Source organism: Schistocerca gregaria, chromosome 1, assembly GCF_023897955.1.
Source record: "Schistocerca gregaria isolate iqSchGreg1 chromosome 1, iqSchGreg1.2, whole genome shotgun sequence".
Lineage (NCBI taxonomy): Eukaryota > Metazoa > Arthropoda > Insecta > Orthoptera > Acrididae > Schistocerca > Schistocerca gregaria.
Genome location: NC_064920.1, coordinates 726,013,946 through 726,027,433, shown reverse-complemented (window position 1 = coordinate 726,027,433; position 13,488 = coordinate 726,013,946).

The window sequence follows — 13,488 nt, the reverse complement described above, 5'->3', positions numbered from 1 at the left end:
CGGACGAACTCTAAGAATTCGAAACCCGATTACAGCACGCTGTTTCTCACGCATCGGCATAATTAAATCACACACCTCCACGTAACAAGCTACAATTCGGAGCCATCCAGCGGCAGACGTTTGCAAGGTCGCAGACACAAAAAAGAGATGTACAATGTTAAAAAAAAAGTTTTATTTGAAAAGCTTGGAGTTTCCACATGAAAATTCGGAGGCATTACTTTTCAGATTATCCTCGCATATACGTAGCTCTGACAGCTTTTCACACGTTTCTGATCGTGGGACTGCTTATGTGAACTGCCCCTCCCAGTGGGAGTGACAGAGGAGTTTTTACGGCTACCAGTATCTTTATCGGAATTTTAATAGATTGCCTTTTGTCTGCTAACCTAATGCTTTTTTGCGACTATCCACAAAATGCGACTAAATATTTCCTAAATAGGGTCTTAATTTCGATATGGCTCGTCATCGCTCAGTGTAAGCTAAGACGAATCCGAGTCGAAACGTCCGAAGCGGCAGTCTAATCTAGTCTAGTATCTGGAGAGCGCTTCGCTCATAGCCGTTGCGGGCGGCTATCGAGGGAAACGCGGAGAGCATTGCCGGTTTGCGGTCCTCTGTCCCCACGTATGGCGGCCCGCCTTGGCTCGTTTGGAACACGCGTGGCAAAACAGGCGCTCAATTCCGGGCACGCGCCTTAGCCGCGGCCGTGGAATATCTTATTACCCGGACTTCACTTTATTACAGAGCGGATGGGCGCCAGTTCCGGATGCCCTCCGAATCGCCGATGTGGCACCGTTACCTCCGGAGGCCATTTCCTCTTCTGTCTCAGCATTTTATTTAGAGGCGTGAGCAGTTTGGAGTGAAGCAGGTTGTTTATAGCTATGATCTAAAAAGGGACCACATTTCCTCACATGCTTCATAGAGCGCAAAAGCTCGCGTTCCCCTGAAACAGTAATTCGCTTTCTTACCGACGCCGATTCGTATAACTTAGCTGATGACTACAATTACAATCAATATTCCTCAAATTACCTTCCTTTAAGAAAGTTGAATGCACTCCCCGACTGTGATATAACTTTCAAAATGGCAAGGAGCAACAATCAGTCGTTATTTCCGTACTAGCTTTATTAGAGCAGACATTATCAAGTGCAAGAGATGAACGCATTAATCCGCAATGACCCACGTCATTGTACTCAAGAACTGGGATATTGTGATGAACAGTGATCATTCCACCATCATTCGACATTTGGATGCAATGGGGAAGGTTAAAAATTTAGGTATACGGGTAACCGACACTAACCTAGGCTAAACTTACCTAAAATCAGTTGGTGGCCATATGAACATCTCTTCTTGCACGTCATCAATTGGCTCGTGATCCACACCGACCATTCCTATACTGCATCGTTACTGGCGACGCGAAATGCTGTCTTCATGCTAACGTTAGGAAAATAAATGAATTGTTGAGCCGAAGCAAAATAGAAACTCCCAGTACAAATACCTGCGCGCATCTACAAAAGACAATGTTAGATATGTGGTGGAACAGCGACGGTGTGGTGTTCTACGAATTGCTTCTCCGAGGTGTGAACATCACTGCTGAAATTTATTGACAAAATCTGAGACGTCTTGAAGAGACAATCCAGGAACAACGACGAAGAAGATTGCGCGAAGTGAGGGCAATCCAAGGCGGCGCCCGCCCGCATTACTCCTGGAAATTGAAATAAGAACACCGTGAATTCATTGTCCCAGGAAGGGGAAACTTTATTGACACATTCCTGGGGTCAGATACATCACATGATCACACTGACAGAACCACAGGCACATAGACACAGGCAACAGAGCATGCACAATGTCGGCACTAGTACAGTGTATATCCACATTTCGCAGCAATGCAGGCTGCTATTCTCCCATGGAGACGATCGTAGAGATGCTGGATGTAGTCCTGTGGAACGGCTTGCCATGCCATTTCCACCTGGCGCCTCAGTTGGACCAGCGTTCGTGCTGGACGTGCAGACCGCGTGAGACGACGCTTCATCCAGTCCCAAACATGCTCAATGGGGGACAGATACGGAGATCTTGCTGGCCAGGGTAGTTGACTTACACCTTCTAGAGCACGTTGGGTGGCACGGGATACATGCGGCCGTGCATTGTCCTGTTGGAACAGCAAGTTCCCTTGTCGGTCTCGGAATGGTAGAACGATGGGTTCGATGACGGTTTGGATGTACCGTGCACTATTCAGTATCCCCTCGACGATCACCAGAGGTGTACGGCCAGTGTAGGAGATCGCTCCCAACACCGTGATGCCGGGTGTTGGCCCTGTGTGCCTCGGTCGTATGCAGTCCTGATTGTGGCGCTCACCTGCACCGCGCCAAACACGCATACGTCCATCGTTGGCACCAAGGCAGTAGCGACTCTCATCGCTGAAGACGACACGTCTCCATTCGTCCCTCCATTCACGCCTGTCGCGACACCACTGGAGGCGGGCTGCACGATGTTGGGGCGTGAGCGGAAGACGGCCTAACGGTGTGCGGGACCGTAGCCCAGCTTCATGGAGACGGTTGCGAATGGTCCCCGCCGATACCCCTGGAGCAACAGTGTCCCTAATTTGCTGGGAAGTGGCGGTGCGGTCCCCTACGGCACTGCGTAGGATCCTACGGTCTTGCCGTGCATCCGTGCGTCGCTGCGGTCCGGTCCCAGGTCGACGGGCACGTGCACCTTCCGCCGACCACTGGCGACAACATCGATGTACTGTGGAGACCCCTCGCCCCACGTGTTGAGCAATTCGGCGGTACGTCCACCCGGCCTCCCGCATGCCCATTATACGCCCTCGCTCAAAGTCCGTCAACTGCACATACGATTGACGTCCACGCTGTCGCGGCATGCTACCAGTGTTAAAGACTGCGATGGAGCTCCGTATGCCACGGCAAACTGGCTGACACTGACGGCGGCGGTGCACAAATGCTGCGCAGCTAGCGCCATTCGACGGCCAACACCGTGGTTCCTGGTGTGTCCGCTGTGCCGTGCGTGTGATCATTGCTTGTACAGCCCACTCGCAGTGTCCGGAGCAAGTATGGTGGGTCTGACACACCGGTGTCAATGTGTTCTTTTTTCCATTTCCAGGAGTGTATATATACACTCCATTTCCAGGAGTGTATATATACACTCCTGGAAATGGAAAAAAGAACACATTGACACTGGTGTGTCAGACCCACCATACTTGCTCCGGACACTGCGAGAGGGCTGTACAAGCAATGATCACACGCACGGCACAGCGGACACACCAGGAACCGCGGTGTTGGCCGTCGAATGGCGCTAGCTGCACTGCATTTGTGCACCGCCGCCGTCAGTGTCAGCCAGTTTGCCGTGGCATACGGAGCTCCATCGCAGTCTTTAACACTGGTAGCATGCCGCGACAGCGTGGACGTGAACCGTATGTGCAGTTGACGGATTTTGAGCGAGGTCGTATAGTGGGCATGCGGGAGGCCGGGTGGACGTACCGCCGAATTGCTCAACACGTGGGGCGTGAGGTCTCCACAGTACATCGATGTTGTCGCCAGTGGTCGGCGGAAGGTGCACGTGCCCGTCGACCTGGGACCGGACCGCAGCGACGCACGGATGCACGCCAAGACCGTAGGATCCTATGCAGTGCCTTAGGGGACCGCACCGCCACTTCCCAGCAAATAAGGGACACTGTTGCTCCTGGGGTATCGGCGAGGACCATTCGCAACCGCCTCCATGAAGCTGGGCTACGGTCCCGCACACCGTTAGGCCGTCTTCCGCTCACGCCCCAACATCGTGCAGCCCGCCTCCAGTGGTGTCGCGACAGGCGTGAATGGAGGGACGATTGGAGACGTGTCGTCTTCAGCGATGAGAGTCGCTACTGCCTTGGTGCCAATGATGGTCTTATGCCTGTTGGGCGCCGTGCAGGTGAGCGCCACAATCAGGACTGCATACGACCGAGGCACACAGGGCCAACACCCGGCATCATGGTGTGGGGAGCGATCTCCTACACTGGCCGTACACCTCTGGTGATCGTCGAGGGGACACTGAATAGTGCACGGTACATCCAAACCGTCATCGAACCCATCGTTCTACCATTCCTAGACCGGCAAGGGAACTTGCTGATCCAACAAGACAATGCACGTCCGCATGTATCCTGTGCCACCCAACGTGCTCTAGAAGGTGTAAGTCAACTACCCTGGCCAGCAAGATCTCCGTATCTGTCCCCCATTGAGCATATTTGGGACTGGATGGAGCGCCGTCTCACGCGGTCTGCACGTCCAGCACGAACGCTGGTCCAACTGAGGCGCCATGTGGAAATGGCATGGCAAGCCGTTCCACAGGACTACATCCAGCATCTCTACGATCGTCTCCATGGGAGAATAGCAGCCTGCATTGCTGCGAAAGGTGGATATACACTGTACTAGTGCCGACATTGTGCATGCTCTGTTGCCTGTGTCTATGTGCCTGTGGTTCTGTCAGTGTGATCATGTGATGTATCTGTCCCCAGGAATGGGTCAATAAAGTTTCCCCTTCCTGGGACAATGAATTCACGGTGTTCTTATTTCAATTTCCAGGAGTGTATATATGGTGTCCCAGCTATCTTGTCCATCCAAAATATCTCTGGAACAATAACAGCTATTGGAAAACAACTTTCACCGGTATGAATGTAGGGCTGGGGCCCATGAATGTACATATTTGGAAATATTCTAAAACGAAAGCATATGTGTTTTTTATTACAAACTTATGTTTTTTTAAATAGACCTCCTATATTTTTTCTTCAGCAATCCATAGCATGACAAAGCACATAAACAATGGCGTTGTTTGCATTGCAATATTCCCATTACATCCCGAGATATTGTGACGCGAAGTTGACGCTTGAAACACCCGACGTGCGCTGCTAGCGCACGTCCTGAGGCTCAGGCGTGAACCCCATGCTGCCCGTAATCGCGATGTGATTGACATGTGTAATCACACCTTCATACTTATCAAGAGGTCCGAAACGAATAATACGGTCTGCTGCCATCAACTCTCATAAGCACGTAATGGTTTCCGTCTTGCACGTTTTACGTATCTACGTACACAATATGAACCAGTACCGATCGGCGTACACCCGTCAGGTTGTCTTATTTGTCCTGCACACCCAAAATAAGGTTTATCTAATGCGTTATATGACCCATTGTGTCTGTCGCGCACGATATGGCTCTACCTAGTCAAGTGTCCAACGTAGTTCCCACTACTGCCACAGTCACCACTTCGCCTTGTTTATGATTTGCGACCCATGCAAACTCCTGTACTCCACCAACCTCCGAGCATCCCATTTGTTGTTGCTTTGGCGTGCAGTACACCGCTTGCCAGTGTAGACGTGCATCAGATTAATCTAGTGACGGCACGGAGGTAATACACATTATGAACAAACGTTGTGTTGTGGAACTTATATTGTACAGTATAATGTACACACATGAAAATATGGTAGAAATGCTGCTGCCCTATGGAGAATGTACGTTGACGGGAAATACGTTATGAGATTGCTTGTTTGTTGATAGTACTGTTAGCGAACATTATGATTATTAAGTTAATATGTCTGTTTTCTACCCTACTCTACATACCTGTATTGTACCCTGTTGTAGGTGGACGAAATGCTGTTCAGACAGAACGACTGTAGAGGAGACGATTCCCTGACAAGCCATCGCCTTCGCGCCGGGTGTTTGGTCGTCTCACATCTCGTCTACGTGAAACGGGAAGCTTAAATCCAAGACCTCGACATCGTCCTAGAACACGCACAGATGAACGTGCTGAAGTTGCTGTGCTCTCTACCATAGCTGTGAATCCTCAAATCAGCACACGTCAAATTGAACGTGAAGTTGGTGTGTCGAAATCAAGTGCACAGCGTATTCTTAAACGTCATATATTTCATCCTTCCTTGTTCATTTACACCAGGATCTTAATGGAAATGACTTCCGCAATAGGGTAACATTTTGTCGGAGGGCTCGGCAAAAACTTCAGACTAATCCAATTTTTTTTGCAGACGAGGCATCATTCTCCAACAAAGGAATTGTCAATATAAGAAATATGCATTATTGGTCCGCAGACAATCCAAAATGGCTCCGTCAGGTAGAGCATCAACGTTCGTGGAATGTTAATGTTTGATGTGGGATTATTGGAGATACCATTAACGGACCTTTCTTTATAAATGAAATCCAAAATGGCAGACAATACTCCAGATTTATACGACACAATCTTCCTGTTCTCTTGGACACCGTACCTCTGAACCGGAGAATGGTCATGTGGTATCAGCATGACGGATGCCCTGCACATAACGCCTTACGAGCACGACGACTTCTGACCCGTAAGTTCCCTGGTAGGTGGATTGGACGAGGCGGCCCAGTTAGGTGGCCTGCTCGATCTCCGGACCTTACACCGCTGGATTATTTTCTTTGGGGAGCAGTGAAGGATGCTGTTTACCAACATGAACCAACAACACCAGAGGACATGAAGCAACGCATTATTGATGCTTGTACAGCCATCAAAGAGGAAACAGTAGCACGAAGTAGGGCATCCTTCATCCGCAGAGTGACCCTATATATACAAGCCAATGGGCATCACTTTGAGCATGAGATGTGAACGCTATATTTAGTATGTAGTGCTGGTATCACAGTGGAAGTTTCTACAAAGGGCAATTTTACCCAGTGATGTTAAGAAACATTTGTTTGCAACAATTTGCCATTTAACACATTAGATAAACATAACATTGATAATTATGTGATAATAAAACTAACTGGTTAAACATGTTTACATTCATCTTCCGTGTCCTACCTGAAGTTCCCAAATCAAAACATTTTTACCTAAACAACGGTAAAACTTTTAGTCCACTTGCACGTTTCACTAAAAACATCAACATGGATTTTACTATTACGAGTGAATGATTAACTGTCACTTGCGCTAGATCTACAGTAAAGTAAAGTTTTAACGTTGAACGGCATTAAAGTTTTATTAACGGATTAACGATAAGCGAAGTTAACTTTGTGACTAACGTTGCGGTACACAGATATGTTACAGAACCGTATCACCCCTAGCCTGTATCCTACAGTAAGGTGCTGTTGCTGTGGGTGAAAGTATAGTAACTGTACATATCTTATTACAGTACTACATTGACATACGGCTGATTTGCGCTTGAATGTTTGAAACATGGAAATCACACAGTAGAAGATGTTTTGTTGTTAAGAAGGACGAAAGAATGTCAATAATGTTCTTTTTCCTAGCAGGCGACAGCCTTCATTGTACCACGATGTTCTGCCAGTTTCTAACCCACAAAATGTCTGCTAGGGTAGGCGTGGAGCTTTTTTAGATGTACAGAAGGGATAAATGAAATGCGTTTTTGGCATCAGCATATGATACTCGAGGCGTACGTTCGTTGACTTCGTTGTCGCCATTTCTTCCTCCTTCTCGTCGGTTGTTCGGATACAGCGTAAACGATTTGATCACCAATTAATTCTTATCCTATTGTACAGTCGTCAGGTGTACTGATACAGTCACTTACGAGTACATCACCGGGCTCAAAGACCTACTGAAAAGTTTGCAAATCATTCGAATCGCTGTAATGTCTACGTCTCGACTTTCACCCCTTGTTGCACGGGCTATTTCTTCTTGATTCTTATAATCGTTTCTTTTGGTGCATCATCTTTATAGGCACTCATTTTTGGTCACAGTTTGCCTCAAGAGTTTTCAAAGTTGATGTCGACGTTTGTTCCCAGGCTTCGGCAATTGTATGCATTACATTATTTTATGTTTATTATTATCGCTTGAAGCGAGCTGATGTCCTCTTGTGTCCTTTCTAAAATTGATGCAGTGCATTTTCGGCAATAACACCTCTCCAATCATTCGATAATTCTTTTATTTTTCCTTTTTCAAGTTCATTTTGGGACGGTGGAATTGTCGCATTGTCGAGTGTCAATGAGGCACGTGTAGGAAGCAACGCGCTGATTAGAAAACTAGTCCTCAAAGAAGCTGAATTTCATTCTTATTGCGATAATATAGAGGTAGTGACAGCATACTGATATTTTCGAAAGCCCTAGATCTTATCTCTTTTTCCAGTCACAAGCACTAGCATCCTGTGACAGCTGCTAGCTTTGCAATTTTTTTTTCTTTAGAGTTATCAGTCTGCTGACTAGTTAACAGGCCAGCCACGAATTTCTCTCCTGTGCTAAAATTTCCAGCTGAGAGTAGCACTTGCGACCTACGTCCTCAATTATTCCTTGAATATATTCCAATATCTGTCTTCCCCTAGATTTTTTTATCCTCTACAGCTCCCTCTAGTACTAAGGAAGATGTTTCCCGATGTCTTAACGGCTGTCCTATCGTCCTGTCTCTTCTCCTTGTCAGTGTTTTCCATAAAGGCCATTCCTCTTCATTCCTTATCTTATCAGCCCACTTAATTTTCAACATTCGTCTGTAGTAATACATCCCAAATGTTTCGATTCTCTTCTATTCCGGTTACCAGCCGGTATGTCCGAGCGGTTTTAGGAGCTTCAGTCTGGGACCGCGTTACCGCTACGGTCGCAGGTTCGAGTCTTGCCTCGGGCATGGATGTGTGTGGTGTCCCTAGATTGGTTAGGTTTAAGTAGTTCTAAGTTCTAGGCGACTGATGACCTCAGATGTTAAGTCCCATAGTGCTCATAGCCATTTCAACCATTTCTATTCCGGTTTTCCCACAGTCCATGTTTCACTACCATACAATTCTGTGCTCCAAACGTACATTCTCATAAATTTCTTCCTGACACTAAGGCTTGTGTTCGGTACTAGTACTCTCTTGGGCAGGAAAGCGCTTTCTGTCAGTGCTAGTCTGTATTTGATGTCCTCCTTGCTCCGTCCATCATTGGTTATGTTGCTGCCTAGGTAGTAGAATTCCTTAACTTCATCTACTTCGTGACCATCAATCCTGATGCTGTGTTTCTCGCTGTTCTCATTTCTGCTACATCTCATTACATTTGTCTTTCTTCGATTTACTGACAATCCATATTCTGTACTCATTAGACTTCATTGCACTCAGGCTAGCAATGTCTTCAGCGAATCTTATCACTGATATCCTTACACTATGATTTTTAATCCCGTTCTTAAATATTCCCTTTATTTCCGTCATAGCTTCTTCAGTGTATAGACTGAACAGTAGAGGAGAAATAATACATGATGTAATCTAAATGAAATCTTCTCCTTACACACTTTTAATCAGAGCTCTTCCTTTTTGGTGTCATATTGTTATTGTCCTCTCTTGGTTCTTGTACACATTACATAATTCTCGTCTTCCCTGTAGCTTATTCCTACTTTTCTCAGAATTTCAAACATTTTGCCTTACTTTACATTGTTGAGCGTCCTTTAAAGTAGGATGGATACTGGTCTGTGGCCTTTGCTGAAAGAACACAGTATTGGTGCAAGCACAAGCGTTTCAGAGCAAACCTTTCATCGTACATGGTTGAACATGGATCTCCCAGCACGCCACACATGTCGACCTAAAAATATTGTCAATTACGATTGCAGTGGGCACGTTACCATCGGCAGTCGACCGTCGATCAATGGAAACTTGCCGGCCCTTGGATGAATCACATTTTTGCTGCATTAGGTCGATAGTCGTCTCCACAAACGCCGTCATCAAGGTGAAAGGGGGCACGAAACGTGCAGAGCGCCACTGTTACAGGCATGTGGGAGTAGTATTATGTTATGGGGAACATTCTCCTGCACTACCATGGGACCTGTGATACTAATCGAAGACACTCTGACATCTGCGAACCACTCGCAAGCGGTGGATACAGCCGTCTGTAGGGACAGCATGTTTCCTTGCCGTACATAGGCCCCTCTTCCCTTGTGGATATGAGAGCTGTGCCGGATGTGTATTTTCGGAGTGAAGCTGAGTGTAATTGATGAGTACATAGTATAGTGCTATATCTGCGTCAGACGATGAGGGAAGGGGTGGGATGAATTCCGGCGCTGCATAAAGCCTACTCCTCTCTTATAGCACCGAGGGAGCCCCCAGGCTTAACGTCCTGATCCGACTGATGGATCACTATCAACCATGTAACACGCCCTCTCTTCATGAGATACTGCGGAGAAGTATGGAATCTAGTCCAGGACATTGGCACAAACACTGGTAGCCAGAAACATAACGATACCAGTTCTGTTCCCCTTACCGGCCAAATACTGGTAGTGAAAACTTCAACCACCACCAGTATTCGATCAGGGTGACTGCAGAGTAGAGCGGCACCGCACTGACCTGTGTCAGTGACACAGGCTACTCTTCTTTAAAATAAAAAGTGCGCGACGCTAAACACACGCTGTTGCTTACTTTTTTTTATTTTTTGACCACAATCAACCTATTTGATGGGAAGTAATTACGCATTCGGACTCTTAGGGTCTTAGCACAGTAAAACTCAATGACACACACAAGGTACTGCATTATATAGCATTATTGTCTCACACATTGAGCCCAGATTATAGTTCAGTGAAGTAAATAAGAAAACCGTTGAGACATTCAGAAGTACTGATAATGTGTTAAGCAAGATTCATATATTTAAGTAAATAAATCACTGTAGCTACCAAAAACAAAAATCAATGTTTGATTTTCTTCCAATAATCACAGTAAAACTCGTTTAACGTTGACAGTGGCTCGTTTCGCTATCATAAGAAGCCCAAAACCAAAGGTAACAGAAAATAAATGGAAAGTTATGCATCCAACTGCCAATCTCATCATAAACTTTTAGAAGTAATATGCATCTATCTGTAGTCCAAGAAACAAAATTGCTGAAGTTAGAGAATTCAGGACCACAAATGTGGAGCAGCCAACTATAAAAGCTACACAGATGCATTATGAAGCCCTCTTACATTTCCTACTCTCACGTGTCTCTCCCATACATACTAGCACATGTCTGAAGAAATCTTTTTTCTGGGAGAAAAGTTTCTTTACTAAGCTGGCAGACACGGCTTTGAAAAGAATTGTCAATTTACATCACCGAATATTTACGGTAGCACACGTTTATCTTTTATGAGCTACAGTTGGTATCTCTCATTTCACTGACTACAGAATCCATTCTTTCATATACAACGATGCGGTATTATCGATACCTTTGGTCAGTAATTTAGTTCTTTTCAAATACTGAAGAAATACTGTAGGGGAAAAAGCGCAGTGTCCGGTTAAAAGTAAACAGGACTTCAGCCTTTCTCTCTCAGAAACTTCATAGGACAAAAGCCGCCGCAGCACCGCAGCGAAAACTTGCTGGCTTCGTAATACAATTTGCGCCAAGGAAGTTCCTAGATTTTATCCGCGCTACAGCGCAACCTGAAGGAGCAGACAGCATGCTAAGAAACGGGAAACTACTCGTACAATTACAATGTCCAATATTACGGTTACTTTGAAAGACTTCAGTTAAGTTCGTGTTCACAAAAGCTTTCAGTGGAGCCGCCTCACAAGTTTTCCAGGCATTTAATATAGAATTTTATGACAAGACATTACCAATTTGTGAGAAGTGGAGCATAATTTTCGTCTCTCGAGCCTTATATTCCTCTTGTAAGTTGTGGCATTTCACCGATGTCTCCGAGTATTGTGAAAACAAATACACTGCTTAGAATTTAAAAGTCGTCCGATAGGCTTGCAGAGAACCCCCTTAGAGATTTTAATGCATCATCACGTATATATGTAAACCCTAAGCTTAGTGAACAAACACTAAGGACACATTGGAAAAGTAATTCTGGAAATACACACAAATTATTACTAATCAAAAATCACTTTCACATTGCCTTGTTTTACGGTAATAAGGGAGCTCCAACTTCAAATTTCATTTAACTTAACAATTAAGATTGATTTTTGTTAACAAACAAGGATCTCGTATGATTTAGATTTTATCAGATGTGATAATTGAAATGAAATATTATTCGTGTAGGTAGTGCAAATACACTGCCATTAGCGAACACCTACTTACGCATCCGTCAATCTAAGGAAATCAGTGAGATTACTCTAGAACGTATATTCTTGCTCTTCGCGGACAACAAAACCGAGGATTGGTCTAAATTGCCGTTATTTACACATGCCGTTTGAATTTCGTTTGGGCCCTATAGAAGGTCCATTAGTACGCACATTAATAAAAGGCTGAAAATGAAATGTAATGTTAAAGTGTTTCATGGTTTATAAGCTAATGTAAAGAAGTTCGACAGCTCATAAAAATATTATCATTTTTATCAGAATGACATCCCTATAGTAATATTACAAAACGTTGCACGAAACACAAGTATAAATTTGTGACATGTATTTTGATGGAACTTTCTTGTTGACAGCTGTAAAATGTCCTTGACAGCAGGTTGTCAACATGTTGTCCCCCCGCATATGCCCTTCAGACGTGATTGCCTCGTCCCTCCGCCCCCATTCCCCTCCTCCACACATCTCTATCCCCTGCCTCCTCTGAAGTGAAACTGCAAACGTTCTCTTTATTCTTTGCTCGTTTCTATATTGAAGGAAAACAAATGTTTGACTCTGTTCGGACTGTCTCTGTACCTGCACCTCGAACACAATTGAGCAGTAAATCCCTGAAAGTAAAAGGTTAGCCAGCAGCAAACGTAGTTGGAACTCGACTATAGAGCCGTCTTAGAGTACCAGTGTATGAATGTGCACAATTTCAGCGCAGTGTCGTACACAGATTTCAGTTATAACAAATAATCGATAGATTGTATACACCTCGGCAAATACGCATCGTCTGAACAAAATAAGACAGTAAGAAACTTATACCTTTAGGTTTAAATATCGTATTTTTCGCTACTGAATGACATTAATATTGAAATATATTACAAGATCTACTGGAGCAGCTAGCCTAAATGCAGAAAGAGTTCTCCTAAGACAAATCTGTTGTTCAGCAGCATGCTTCAGTCTAAGAAGAGTCTACTCAGGGTACTACTGAATGACTAAACAAATACAAGTAAGAATCTAAAGTATATCACTGATTACTTCAGAATTTTAAAATTTGATAATATACTTCCTACTACAAATACAAACAGCTGAATAGTCGCTGTTTCTGTATATGCAACTTCTACGATAAATAAAAGATGACTGTCTGTGGAAACATTCAAAAATTTTGGATGTCAGAGAGCAGAAAACACTTTCAATTTTATTGTTACTAAAAGAAACTCGTAAAGCTTGCAGATGAGGAAAGTGCAGCATTAGTGATTTATAATGTTTCCTTTCCTTCGTAAATAAGCACGAATTCTTGCTAGAAAAACTGAACCCAGCTATGGCAAGTAATTCAAACCCTTTTATGAACTGAAAAATGTGGGGGAACGTGTGATTAAATCTGTAGACAAGAAGAAAGCAAAAACAGTTTTATTTCTGTGTAATATAGCCCATTAACATGCTTTGGAAGATTCGAGGAAGAAGAGGCTAAGAATTTCGTAATTGTTCAACTCATGAAGAGAACTTTCGGCTTCCACGAGATTGGCGTGTCTCAAAACTTACATACTGCAAGTGTA